Source organism: Lepisma saccharinum (genome assembly GCF_977018435.1).
Source record: "Lepisma saccharinum chromosome 12 unlocalized genomic scaffold, izLepSacc3.1 SUPER_12_unloc_1, whole genome shotgun sequence".
Lineage (NCBI taxonomy): Eukaryota > Metazoa > Arthropoda > Insecta > Zygentoma > Lepismatidae > Lepisma > Lepisma saccharinum.
In genome coordinates, this window is record NW_028142891.1 from 13,190,768 (window position 1) to 13,205,745 (window position 14,978).

Genomic DNA, 14,978 nt, shown 5'->3' on the forward strand with positions numbered 1-14,978 from the left:
AGAGGCCGTCGTTCCTGACGGTCCTTCTCACGGTGGAAACGTGATTAATTATTTTCAGAGCTAGACGCATCAGAAAACTGTGTGGCCAAGATATTAGCTATGTCTCCGTAATCGGTGTACAACGTCCCATCGTGCTCCAGAGCGCTCAGAGGAGTAGATGCACCCCCCCCTAGTCCATTCGGCTTTCGATGAAGCCTGCTGCTTCGTCAGAGAAGACACGTATTGGACCCGGCACGCCTTACTGGCTCGAATGAGCCGACGGGCACGTTTAATGCGGAACTGCTCGAGTTTTGCGGCAGTGTGGTTCCTATTGAATCGATCAATGGCATTTTTGGGGTCCTTGATGGCTGCACCGATCTCCGCAGTCCACCAGGGGACTGGTCGTCGCCTCGCAGGTCCAGTGGGATGTGGAATGGAGGTGCGTGCAGCATCATGCACTCGTGACACAAATATATCTAAGGCGTCGATGGCTGGGAAAGTCGACGCTAGATCGACTTCAAGGTCCGCTGCACGCTCGAAGGCTCCCCAGTCGGCCCGACTGAGATACCAGTGAGGGTGTTGTTCACGTGAGTCCTGAAGATGTTCGAAAGTTAGAAGGAGTGGGAAGTGATCACTCCCACAGTGATCAGGGTGAAGGCTCCAAGATGTGGTAGGAGCAAGGCTGGGACTGCAGAAGAACAAGTCCAACGCAGAGTATGTGCCTGAGTACGCACTGAAATATGTGGGAGTCCCATCATTCAGCAACGTTAAAGCTGATGCCTCACGGAATTGATATACAATTTGACCCCGGGGCTCTGTACGAACGGAGCCCCACAAACGATGGTAGGAATTAAAATCGCCCAAAAGAACTACAGGAGACGGAAGTTGTTCGAATATAGCAAGGAGGTCCTCAAGAGAGAATAGCTCCTCCCTTGTGATGTAGATACAGCACACAGATATTGGCTGTAGTAGATGGACTCGCACGGCGACAGCTTGGAGGGGGGTAGTGAGAAAGATTGGTGTTGAGTGGATGGTATCTCGAACACTGATTGCAACACCACCGTGTGCACGACGACCCTCAGGAAGCTTGTCGATGCGGTAAAGCGTGTACCCGTTCAGAATCATAGATTCATTTGGACGAAAATGTGTCTCTTGGAGACATATAATGGCAGGGTCAAATTCAGATATTAGAATTTGCAGTTCCTCGAGACAATAAGCCATAGCTGTAGGTGTGATTGTTACCTTTTAAGGCGTACTCTATTTCTAGGCCCTGTCACCTTGATAAATTCTTCATCCGCGGCTTCGTCCTGTATCATGTCCTCGGGTAAGGACACAGAGGGCGAAGGGGATGAGGGAGGAGGAGTGGGGGCGGGTGCTTTGAGGGCCCGCCGGGCAGCTTTCAGCTGCGCCTTAAGTTTCAGGGTTGTGGCCGCCACCCTCACTGGAGAGCTACTGGACTTGAGAGAGTAATCCTTGCTATGCACCTGCTTGAACTTCTTCTCTGTGGAGCGAGGAGTGGTTGCTGTTTTCCTCGAAGCAGGGCGGGCTACTACGGGAAGCGTTGTAGTTTGAGTGGACACGTCGCTGGTTTGTACACCTATACTTCGACGGGTAAGAGCAGCTGCAGCAACTGTAGCGAATGGCACAGGTAAAGTGGTGTGTATACTTTCACGGAGACGTTGTGTTGCTTCACCAGCAGAGATTTTCTCTGACGACCAACTCTCTGATTTTCTTTTCTTGTTGGAAAGAGGGGCAGTCACGATGCCAGACTGGGTGCTCGCCTTGGCAGTTAATGCATTTGGGACCTGAAGATCAAGGTTCGGTCCCATGATCAGGCAGACTACACTTACCACAAAGGGCGGTAGTGGCCTTGCAGGAAGGCTGAGTGTGCCCAAAGTGCTGGCATTTGAAACATCGCATCGGGTTAGGGATGTATGGTCGGACTTTAAGTCTCAAATATCCAGCCCGTACAATATCTGGGAGAGTGGTAGTTTCAAAGGTCAGTATAATTGAAGCAGTTGGTAGAAGTTCTCCGGATTTTCGCGTCTTTATTCGCTGCACTGCGGTCACATGTTAGTCTGAGAGTGCTTCAAGAATCTCTTTCTCCTTAGCATTTAGCAGATCCCAGTGGCGAATCATCCCTCCTTTACTACTGTTAAGTTGATGATGAGGTTCCCATATTAACAGGGAAGTTGCTCAAAGATCTTAACTTTAAAAGGTTGTTGGTGTGGCGATCTGTGCTGGTCTGGATAAATAGACTCCCGTTTCGCAGCTTTTTTATTTCTGGTACGTCTGAACCAGCGGCGTAGTCTAGCTGTTTCTTGATCACAAATGGTGACAAGTCCTTTAATGTAGCAGCTCCATGTTTCTTGGTTGTTGCAGATTGATCTTTACTCTAGGTCTTCTGCACAATACTAATTACACGATAACGTGGCACGTTACTTGTCTTTTCCAAAAATTGAAGTGGGCTCGAAGGCCGCGTTCGTTTTGTGGGTTTCCCCCGTTTGAGTTGTTTTTTGTACCCATATACAAAAATGATTTTAAGTGGAGGGTCCATAAATTGTCGCCTCGACATGCCCTCTATGCCGAGGAAGGCCTACCCCCAAAAATGGAGGCTAGTCTTGGACCAAACCGAAATCCCCGAGGCCACGTTCGCGACTGCACCTACCCCCGCAGCGAACACTGTCCCATCGGTACGTGCTACTCACACCTTGGGATAGAGTTTTTTTGTCGCGGTTCTCTCCTCTAGCAGGACCCTTAGTTATAGGGAGGTCAAAGATATGGAGATGAATGTCGTCATGGAATGTTGAAAACATGAGATATGGATGTGAAGAATGAGTGAAATGATGAAATGAAAATGGCCTCCATACCTTAGTTATAGGGAGGTCAAAAATATGGAGAAGAATGACGTGATGGAATGGTGAAAACGTGAGATGGATGTGAAGAATGGGGCCTCCCTACTAAGCCCCCTCGCCCCGTCAAGGCAGTCCTACATGGAGGGGGGATGTGCCAATAGGTGGTACGAAGTGAAGTAATTATCGAAGTATAATATATGTCCATTATAATCTGGTACTGAAGCTTGGTCCACCAACCCTAAGACAATATCATCTCCCAGTCCAAATTCCATAGATGCATCTTCAGATTTCCTCATGTAAACATCAATTGCATACATGTAACCATCTGACGAACACAAAGCCCAATTCTTGTATCCAAATCTTATTGGCTTTCCTCGTATAAACTGCTTAGCATAATGGCAACCATAATATGGTATCATACTTTCCTCAATAGAAATATTCTTATCCAGTTTATTGTTTTTCAGAAACCGTTCCTGCAGCATGGTAAGGAATGGGCCTAGCTTGTACAGACGATCATTTGAATCTAGCTTGCAATTATCAGCGAAATGAAAATTCTTGATTATATCGTCAAATCTGTTTCTCCTCATAGATTTTGACATTAGTTTCTGGACATCTTATTCCAGGGACCAGTACAAACAAACAATTTCATCGTTTGTTACAGACAGCTGCTAATTTTTTTGTGAGGAGTACAAATTAATTTGTGAAATAATCAGGTCCATCATTTAACTGTCAAAAAACAACTGGAAGTATTCAACAGATTTTATATTACTTTCAGAAAAAATTGGTGTTGACAACTCTTGGCACTCTTTTCCGGTATTGGTCTCCTTTGAATTCATCGATTTGGGGTGAGGAAAAGTTTTCCTTTTTTGATAAGTTATGTGTAGTGTCATTTCTTACACTATCAGTATCACATTCCTCAGGTTGCACACTGTCACAATATTCCTTACGAAATTTTATTTCAAGTTACAATATCTGTTCGTTTATCTAGCCATTAGCTCAATCAGATTTTCATCGATGAATAACAGGAAAAGTTCAAGAGGGCTGAACGACTGTAGTCAGGCGCGTTATGATGTCCCCATTCTACTTCTGGAACAGCCAAGTCAGCTTTCTTCCAAACTACTGGAGGTTTCTTCTCTTTCTTTTATGGTCCTGCCCGTTTCCTACTGGTACTCTTGAGATTTTCAACGACCCGTACTCGTTGAAGGTTCCTCAATCTCAGTAGAGGAATTGTCGGATTCAGCTCGCAAATCAAGCTCCGCTTCCGCTCGTAGCTGAGAACCGGGAAGATTATTTACCGTGTCTTCATCATTGATGTCACCGGAGGTAAAATAATTACATGGTTACTAGTTCCTGGTTTCTCATCATCCTCATCCTCTAGTAGGGAAATTACTTCGTCCAGGGTCAGTATTCTATTGAGAAAATGAAAGCAAAATATTTTTTTGCTATTTCTAGGGGATGAAAACCCTAATTTGTACATAATATTTTTATTTGTTTTGTAAATAATAAGTTCAGCAGTTTACTTACAATACCCGCCCAAATTATATCATATTTAGGTTTTTTGAGGACAACTTATTTGAACCTACTTCAATTCATCTGCTATTTTCGACATATTATTAGTGAGGTATATCACACAGTTGAAACAGGTATACAGCATCGAAAACTCATTTTCAAATTATACAGAATTTATTTTGTCATTTTCGGCAAAGCAATAAACTAGTCATCATTATTACACTCAAAATTAGAGGGGTGTAAGGGGCGGCCTTCTTCTAAGGCGCCCAAAAGTCAACCTCACTTCCACGTAGTGCACCCTGGACTAAAGACTAACGAGGCTCTGGCGACTGGCACTATGGCCAGTATAATTTTGTGTGTGTTGTCCTGTTTTTTGTCCTTGTGTGTGCTGAGTGCCTGTTTACAGCCTCAGCTTTTAACATAAGTCAGAACATTTTAAGCTTTTTAGTTATGCAACGCTAGAGTTGTTATTTGTAATGATAAGGGGCTGGCCCCCGTATAATGTGACGGGAGCAAAATAGCCTAAGTGCTGACGCTCCCAAAATTTTAAATTCAAATTTAAATTCAAATTCAACTCAAAATTAGACTACTATGCCTACTCTGCTTTGCTCTAACAACTTCAACGTGAACAATCAGTTAATACTTCGTAGGAAATCCCTTGCTATCAATCACAGCTTGGCATCTACGTGGCATGGAATCGAGGAGAGTATCGATGACAGACTGGTCGATCTTCTCCCACTCCTCCTTCAGCTGTCTGAACTTCTCATCCGCAGAAGTGGCTCTGGTGCCTCGGAGACGTCGGCTGAGCTCCTGCCAGAGGTGTTCAATCGTGTTCAGATCGGGACTCTGGCTGGACCACTCCATAACGCACTCTGCGCTGGGCGAACCACCCCGTGGCATCCTTGATCTGTGCTTAGGGTCATTGTCTTGTTGGAAAACCCATCTTCTGCCCATGCTGCGACGTGCCCTCGGCAGCATGGTATTTTCCAGGATGATATTGTAGACATGCCGAACCATGATTCCATTGATGCGTTCCAGGGGGCCAGTGCCGAGGGAAGAGAAGCACCCACACACCATGACCGATCCACCACCTCATTTGACTGTAGGAAGCTGATAGTTATGGTGGAATCTGGTGCCTGTAGGACATCGCACCCACTGTATGCCGTCAGTCCCGAACAGTAGATACTGCGATTCGTCACTCCAGATTACGGTATTCTACTCACGACGAGTCCAGTTCAGATGTGCCTTGGCCCACTCGACACGTGCCTTCTTACTCTTCTCGGAGACAAGCAGTTTCTTAACTGGCCGACGTCCATTCAGTCCGGCAGCCTTCAGCCTCTTCTGTATCGTCCGTATAGATGACTGGGGATTTTCCCGAGACAAGCGCAGTATGTTCCTATACGCGACACGGTCTGTGATGCGTGGTCTCCCAGTCTTCTCCTTCTTCACGTATCCTCAGTGGACCCGCCACCGCTTGAGAAGTTTGCTCACAGCCGACTGGCTGATTGAAAACTAGTTCTGTAACGTTAGAATTATGTGTAACGATAAGGGGCTGGACCCCGTATAATTGACGGGTGCAAAATTGCCTTAGTGCTGACACCCAAAATTTTAGATTCAAATTCGAAGAGGAAAAATTAAATCGTCAGATTTGTAAGTGTTATTGCTCTGAAATAATTTTTCAAAACTTTCCCAGACAACTTCAGTGTTAAACTCGGTACCTAATCTGAAACGAATCCAGAATTGATCCTTTGGAGAACGAACGTTTCTAATTGTCAACCCCACATAATCATCACTGCCAACATCTCTTCTTAAAAATAAAAAAAAGAGGGGTGACAGAGCTCTCTCTCTGGGGTGTAAGGGGTGCTGCTTCCACGTAGTGCACCCAAAAGTCAACCTCACTTCCACGTAGTACACCCTGGACTAAATACTAACGAGGCTCTGGCGACTGGCACTATGGCCAGTATAATTTTGTGTGTGTTGTCCTTTTTTTTGTCCTTGTGTGTGCTGAGTGCCCATTTACAGCCTCAGCTTTTAGCAGAAGTCAGAACATTTTAAGATTTTTAGTTACGCAACGTCAGAGTTGTTATTTGTAATGATAAGGGGCTGGCCCCCGTATAATGTGACGGGAGCAAAATAGCCTAAGCGCTGACGCTCCCAAAATTTTAACTTCAAATTAACTTCAAAGAGCTCTCTCTCTCTGGACCCCCCTCTATCTTGCTCTTACACTCTTTCTCCAGAGAAAGAGAGAGAAAAAGTAAAGGAGATAGAGAGACTCATCTCTCTCTCACACACACACACAAATAGTCAACTATATTGTTTAATCCTACATTGATCCACTGTACTGGATTTTCATTATCTGGGACAGTGGTTAAACGTATATTTATGTGACGACCTTCAAGATTAAATTTTTTGTAGTGCCGTTCAAACTCACCAAGGATAGTAAATTTCTCGTTTTCAATTTATACTTCCTTTTCCAGCACCGCTACCTTTCAATTTTGTTAATGATTTTTTGCCAAAAATTACATAGCTAATGCAAATACGAAGTGGGGCCCGCGCGTTGCAATTTCTAGTGAAACTCTCGTACAATGAGAAGCTATTGCCAAGTTGTACGTCAGCTACACTGGAAAAGACCACACCCCACTATGTACACAAGTAAGTGGCCGCAGTGGCTCAGTCGGTAACGCGTCTGACTACCATGCTCAAGGTCCCGGGTTCGATCCCCGGCCGGTTCAAATCCGGGAACTTTTCTAACGGTGGAAGCGGCCCCGGCGCCAACCCAGCGTCGAATAACATGGGTACCTGGGGGAAACCCTGGGGGGTAAAGGCGGTCAGGGGCGTGATGCTGATCACATCACCCTCACTCACGACCGGATCAAGAAAGTGTGGGGCGTTACCCCCACACCCCCTATACGCCTTCATGGCGTGGTGCTATGCACAGGGGAACACTTTACCTTTTTTTACCACTATGTACACGAACTAACTATAATAAAAAAGGAAATTCTGTCATAATATTAAAATCAGGTGAACAAAAAACACATATTTATAAAATTTTCATGTTTTATTCAGAATTCAACCTTTTTCTCACAAATATCACATCATATTTTTTTACCCTCTCTTTACTTGAAATTGAAATCAAAATTCGGCATCTCAATTGTCCTCGCAGTTCATAGCAACATAGGGGCCAACACCTTAATTGTCATCTTCTTGCAAAATTGCTCCGCCTCAACAAGCAAGTGATTGCCGTCAATACCGTCACAGTCCTCTCCAACAGTCTCAAAATATCCTCCCTTATGTTCCTCAATGAAATAATCTGTGGATCGGGGAATCATCTCGGCAAGCATCACACTTTTCACTAACATTCTGGGCACATGTTCATAAATACCGCTCGTACCATTCCGCCACAGATTTCTCATTCCGCTGCAGGGTTATCACAGCATAATCCACACAAGAGCGGAGGCTCACCAAGCATTCCCTTTTGGCCACATACATCACTTTGTTCCCATGCAAAGTCCAAAAGCGAACATTCACTCCAAGTTTTATGGTAGGTGCACGTTTCACACTAGGGTTCCCGAAATATTCATCAGTAATCACTATCACGTTCATTAAAGTGTTCCACGTGCTAACGTTCAAAGCTACCCCCTTTTGTCCAGGTTTAAACACACGTACAAATGCAGAAAACTCATTGGAAGGATCCAGCCCAACAACTATCTGCTTCGATGCACTCAAATTGTAGCATACCTCCAACAACAAACCCTGGGGTGTAAGGGGTGACCTTCCACGTAGTACACCCAAATGTCAACTTCACTTCCACGTTAGTGCACTCTGGACTGAAAACTAACGAGGCTCTGGCGACTGGCCCCATGGCCAGTATAATTTTGTTTGTATTGTCCTGTTCTTTTGTCCTTATGTGTGCTGAGTGCCCCTTTACAGCCTCAGCTTTTAACGAAAGTCAGAAGATTTTAATATTTTATGATTTTAGTTCTGCAACGTTAGAGTTGTGATTTGTAACGATAAGGGGCTGGACCCCGTATAATGTGACGGGTGCAAAATAGCCTTAGTGCTGACTCACCCAAAATTTTAAATTCAAATTCAAATTCAAACAACAAACCCTGTAGAATCGGCTGACAAGCTGGAACATGCCTGAGCAACTTTGACAAACCCCTTGCCACATCGCCCTACGCGACGTCACAAGAAACAACCAATACAGAGAAAAAACAAAATGGCGGATCATTTTTATTCATATCTTACAACGTTAGAAACTTTCATCCACATTCTGACGTCATAACTTCTAGTCAAACGCAGACGTACTGGCGAAATGCATAGAACGTCATGCTTAGGTAAAAGCAGCTTCAAACTTAGGTTTACTAATTTCCGCAAACGTTACTATAACGAAACAACCGATGGGGAAAACCCTGTGATGAATGAGGTTCGTAGGATATACAATTAATTGAGTATTAAATCCTTACCAAAATGCATTCCTCGCCTCAGTTATAGATAAACGTTTGCGCAATAACTAGCAGATTGCGACCCCAATGTCAAAGTGTGTTGCGAACGGAAACTTAATATTAAAACATGTACCCAAATCTGTCCAGCTAGCAATTTTTTAAAAGAAAAATTAATCAGTCAATATATGTAGATTTTCGAAAGACCTAGGTTTTTCATTTTTTGCCACCAGGCTTGGCATAGGTGAAACCTACATCCTACTATAACACATCTCCCACACCATACTTCATTAATGGCACTGTGAATCCCTTGTTCAAAGTCAACGCATATTCTTTTCGGTTCAAGACTACTGCCGCAAACTTGCTCACACTTTAATTTCACAGGATTGAACAACGAAGTATACGTACTTTTTAATTTGTCCTTTAATACGCAGAATAACAGGGGCACATAATGACATTTTTCCAGAATATGATTTGATTTTGATTTTGAATTTTGAATTTAAAATTTTGGGAGCGTCAGCACTTAGGCTATTTTGCTCCCGTCACTTTATACGGGGGCCAGCCCCTTATCATTACAAATAACAACTCTAGCGTTGCATAACTAAAAATGTTAAAATGTTCTGACTTCTGTTAAAAGCTGAGGCCGTAAACGGGCACTCAGCACACACAAGGACAACAAACAGGACAACACACAAAATTATACTGGCCATAGTGCCAGTCGCCAGAGCCTCGTTAGTCTTTAGTCCAGGGTGCACTACGTGGAAGTGAGGTTGACTTTTGGGCGCCTACGTGGAAGGTCACCCCTTACACCCCTCCAGAATATGAATCGTGAACAACTGAGTGAAATGTTTTGTGCAGTAGCTGAAGGTCGCTGTCATTAATTAGTACGAAATTCTCACCACGAACAGTCCTTATGGTCTGGTTTTCGACTGCTTCATGAACATCGCTCACTGATTTCGGCAATGGAGGGAGCATATTTCGTCGTGTTCTATACACAGCCTCTCGCAAAAGTTTCTTATCTGTGAAATGTAGCTGATTGATACTTGTAAGCCTTTCTTCGTTCAGCGCCGCGTACAGAATGCTTGAGGGTTGTTCATGTAATGCACTTGACGCCTTCCGTTTACATGAACCACGAATTTGTTGAAGTATTAAACTGCGTTCATTGCTATCGTGATTATGAATTATCTTCTCACTTTCAACTATCATGTCACTGTTCGTAATTATTATTGCTGTACACGACTTGTTTGTGCAACGCCACTGAACACGTCCATCTGAATATGCGTAAGCTTTCCTGAATTTATAATTGTCCTTACTTATTAGATCCTTACCTCTATTCGATGCCTCTGCGAGCAGTTCCATGGTCGACCGGACCCCGGTGTAATGAAACGTGTAACGTTGAGGTGAAACACAGGGAGGTAGACGAAAGCCACGATCAGTCGTTGCCCTTGAGAGACAGGATTGCCAACCTATACAATTCTTAGCTCGGCTAGACGTTCAAGAGTGGCGGAAAACATTCTTGGCGCAAAAGATACTGTGGCACTAATATTTACAATTTGTTCATTGGCGCAAAACACGCGATATTGGCGCAAATGCATTGCACCCAAACAAACAATACTTCATAAATTATGCATTCACAAATAAGACAGTAATGTAACTTTTTAACAAAATTATATTCTTCACAAATTATCTAATATACAACCTTAATGACAATGAAGTTCGACCAGTCACAAATATAGGAGTGCGTTGTGAAAGAAGGAGGACACATGCATATGCTGAACATATTTTATTCAGCAGGCTACATGGAACAAAGGAACATAAATTTCCGCTGCAACGCAGCAATGTATGGTGTCCACACAAAATAAAACATTTTCGTCCATCTACACGTGACATTGAAGTTCGACCACTGTTAGAGGGGATCCTGTTTACCATGGTGTGACGCCGCCCCGTCGGCGAATAACTGTGGCAATGCGTCGGGGCATGCTGCGGACGAGTCGTTGAAGGTATTCCACATCGATGCGGTGCCATTCGTCCTGCAGGCAGGCGATAAGAGCAGCCACTGTCGTGGGTCCCCTCTGTTGCACACGTCGCTTAAGAACACGCCATACATTATCAATGGGCCAGAGGTCGGGACTCGATGGTGGCCATGGCAGAGTTCGCACGTGATGGCGAGTCAACCGTTCTCTTGTCAGCCGCGCTGTATGAGGCCTGGCATTGTCGTGTTGAAAGATGAGACTTCGCACTGTGGGAAGATGCCGCTCCAGTATGCGTATAGGCGTGTGCATTCACAATGCCCTCACAGACGTGTAGTGGGCCAACCCCAGATGCCGTCATGCATCCCCATACCATCACTGACGCAGGTTTCTGTACCCGACGTGCATAGCATTTTGCTTCATTCTGGTCCTCCTTCCGACAAATGACTGTTTTCCGTATTTTCCCGTACACAACATTGAAAATGGATTCGTCCGTCCACAAAACCCTGTTCCACTGCCGAAATGTCCATCCCCGGTACATTCGTGCCCACCGTAGTCGATTGCCTTTGTTCAACATGGAAAGGACGGGTTTACGTTTCGCCTTGTACACTCGGTAACCGCATCACTGTAGGTAACGGCGAATGGTTCTGGTTGACACTTCAATGCGAAAGCGTTCTCGAGTCCACAGTCGTAATTCGGCCACAGAAACATGATTGTTGGTCTGGATATAGCGCCGGGGGCCTTACCTGGCTCTCTAGTACCCGTGTTTTGGTGGTGTTTGATGATGCAGTGGACGGTTGACTTGGGTAAGTTCACTCAAGCCCTGCATATGGCAATTTATCCATCATAGCATAACCATACAGGCTGTTGGCATCTACATACAGGATTTGGGACGTTGAGGGACGAGGTCCTCCAACCTCCTCTCGCCTCTCTCACAACCTCACCTTCTCTCTGTTTTTTTTCCTTCGTTGTTTGCATATCGAGCTTAGTTTTTTTTTGTTTTTTTTTCTGAGAGCGGTTTCGTTCCAATTATGGATTATGGAAATCAGAAAGAGGTTATTCATTATGCAGGTAAAGAGATTTACAGCTTGGTAAATAGGTGAAGACAGGGAAAGGAGAGTGGGTTCTATACCTTGATACCTATGTTATAAAACAAGGTGTATGTACTAATTAGTTATGACTCAGAAAGATAATATATAAATGAAAAGAAAATAAGCAGTAAGTTAAGATGTTCAAAATGTAATAAGTATTTACTAAATTAGTCTTTAGACTAAGTGTTAGGTCTTCTAAATTTATTTGACTGTGTAATCTAATATATATTAGATACACTTTAATAGAGAAAATATTATAATATAATATGATAAATTATGTAAAATACAAGATATAAATATATACAAGAAAATAACAGTGTACAGATAAATAGATAATATATGCATTACAGGTCCTTGGACCTAAAGCTTCCCGAAAACAACGGAATTACCCAAGGAAGGACTTTCCCGAAGTATGGGAAGTTCCAGTCTTGTAGTCATCCTGGCTTCTGGTAACTTCCTTCTAACCTGGGTGGCACACAGGGAGCCCTAAGGCACCATTGGCACTGGAGCTCTGGATGGATCATTCGGCTGTGGATTCAATCTGGCTTCTTGGTGTAACCTTAACTCTTGAGGGTTCCATAATTTCTTCTTCATTTTCAATCTACTCCCTACTCTTCAAGGCAGTGGAAGATGTTTGGAAGTCGGACTTCTTGAATAGATGATATGATAAAATTCCTTATCCTTTCAACTTCGGCTTCCCTGAGGGAATTTCCAAGGGAAGAATAGTTCCCAACAAGGGAGTTCTAAGTTCTTAAGTTGTCTTTGTCCATGACGTTCATTCAAACTTCTTCCGTTCTAATACAGCACTTGAATCCCTCGAAGTTTTATCCGGTTAAATCTTCAAAAGGGTCTAGAGCCAAGTTGGCAATTCCACACTCACACGAGCCTCAATCTAAGAGCACTTTGCATACAGTTCTTCCAATTCAGACTTATCACTTAAGATCACTTTGTTCCGTTATTGTCTCGGGGCCAAATAGTCCGGCACCCACCGATTTCTCTTTGATCTACTTGACGTAATATAAAATTTCCGTCTGTTTATGCAAGAGGGACCTTCATAAAATCTAGTCTAACACTGTTCAGGGGATTCTGTCGTGAGTGATCTCCTTGTCATTGATCTAGTATGGATTGTTCTCACATATGTAGGAACAGACGAAACTTCATTTTGTTGCGACGAGGATCTGACACTATAATTAAGTTCTTCCATATATGAAATTTCAGCAGATAGTTTATTTAGAATATTAAACTTAATTTGGCTGTCAAAAATTGTCTCCTTATTGAACTGGCCTAGGTTACGTCTAAGTTCACTCACATATCTTGAGGCGTGTTCCTTACACTTTAGCACCTTATGTTCGGGTGTGTCCAGTTCGCCACAGTTATCACAGGTGTCGCTATTTCTCAGGTTGAATCTCCTGAGATACATTTTAAAGGGCCCATGCCCTGTTATAAAGTGTGTGAGACCTTTGGATGGTTTAAAGTATACCCACTTGTTCCTCTTGGCAATGGTCGTTATGAAATTCCTAGTACGTATTGAAGCATCTTGACTCCATTCGTGCTCCCACTTATTTGCGAAGAAGGTTCGCAAGGAAGTTCTGTCCCGTTCCTTTGGTAATCCAATACTTGGTAGCCGCCTGCTGTACCTCAATGTCCAGGGGAAGGACCCCAGCAATCGCAATAAGTGAGAGAGTTGGAGTGGTTTTAAAACCTCCCAAGATGCGAAGAAGGACGTTGCGCTGCGCTGATCTAAGTTTAGACTTCACCCGTTCTTCAAAAGCTATATTAGCCCAGGTGCTGGCAGCGTATGTTATAATTGAGAGAAAAATCGCTTTATAATAAATCAATGCGATATCAAAAGGAACCTTGAAGACTGTATTCCCCATGCTCAACGTTCGATGTAACTCCGTCTTTGCTTTTTCTATAACGTAGTCAACGTGCGATCTAAATCTTAAACCGGAGTCAATATATACTCCTAGGTATTTAAGGGACTTAACATTCCGAATTGGTCTACCATTAAGTTTTACACTAGGAGATCTCATAAGCTTCCCCTTTAGTAATACTGAGAGAGTTTTATGAGTTGCAATGGTAAGTTTTGCCTTGCAACACCAAGCATCTAACTGTGTTAAAAGATTCATAGCCTTTAGTTCCAGTTCTCTTCTACTGTTGGCACCTACCATGATCATCAGATCATCTGCGTAAGCAATTGCTCCAATGGATAAGGGATTCTCATTCAGTTCTTCTAACAGCGGTTCTATGGTGATGTTCCATAACTTGGGGCCTAATACGGAGCCCTGGGGACATCCTTTATTGACTTCACGATGGACACTCTGATCCTGCCAAACGTAGTTGAGCCTTCTGTTATTTAGATAATCACTGATCACGTTATAAAGAGCTGTTGGGAGATCAAGTTCCCTCAATGTAGCGAGTGTAAAGGGCCACCATACGTTGTCAAAAGCTCCTTTTATATCAGCATCTATTCCAAGTACGTACTTGTACGTGGATTCATGGACTGTTCTCTTAACATGGTTAATAGCATCCTCCGTTGACAGTCCTCTGCTAAATCCATATTGCCTTTGTGGTGTGCATCTACATACAGTATATAATTTGATGGCAGTGATGGATCATAATCAGGAATATACTTGTTATTTGCTCTGGCATATCTCTGAGAACATTGCACCATGCCTCCTCTTATACATTGCTCCATAAACAGATACATATCTTGATCCTGGATCAGATCCAACTGCATTTTAGTGTTTAAAAACATTGCAGACCATGCTAGGCCTGGAGCACTGTAGAAATACATTGGATCCAGCTTATAATTTTCCATGGAAGATTTTCTAAATGCCTGAAGTATATCAGCTAAGAGAGTGACATCAAGTTTTAAATATGCCTTGTGATAATCACCAAATGTCTGGCATTTTAAATTGTTCCACATCAACTGGGCATGGTGATAATCTTCATCAGTGATTCCAGATCCTCTGAGTTTGCTGTAAAACTCTTGTTTTGGTGGCATCACTCATCAAATTTAGAAAAACCTGTAACATAGTCATATGGATATACACCCTTCCGCCTAATTAATTTCAGGTCCTGATTTGGAAACAAAGCACATGTGATTTTAAATTGATCATCAGATAATTG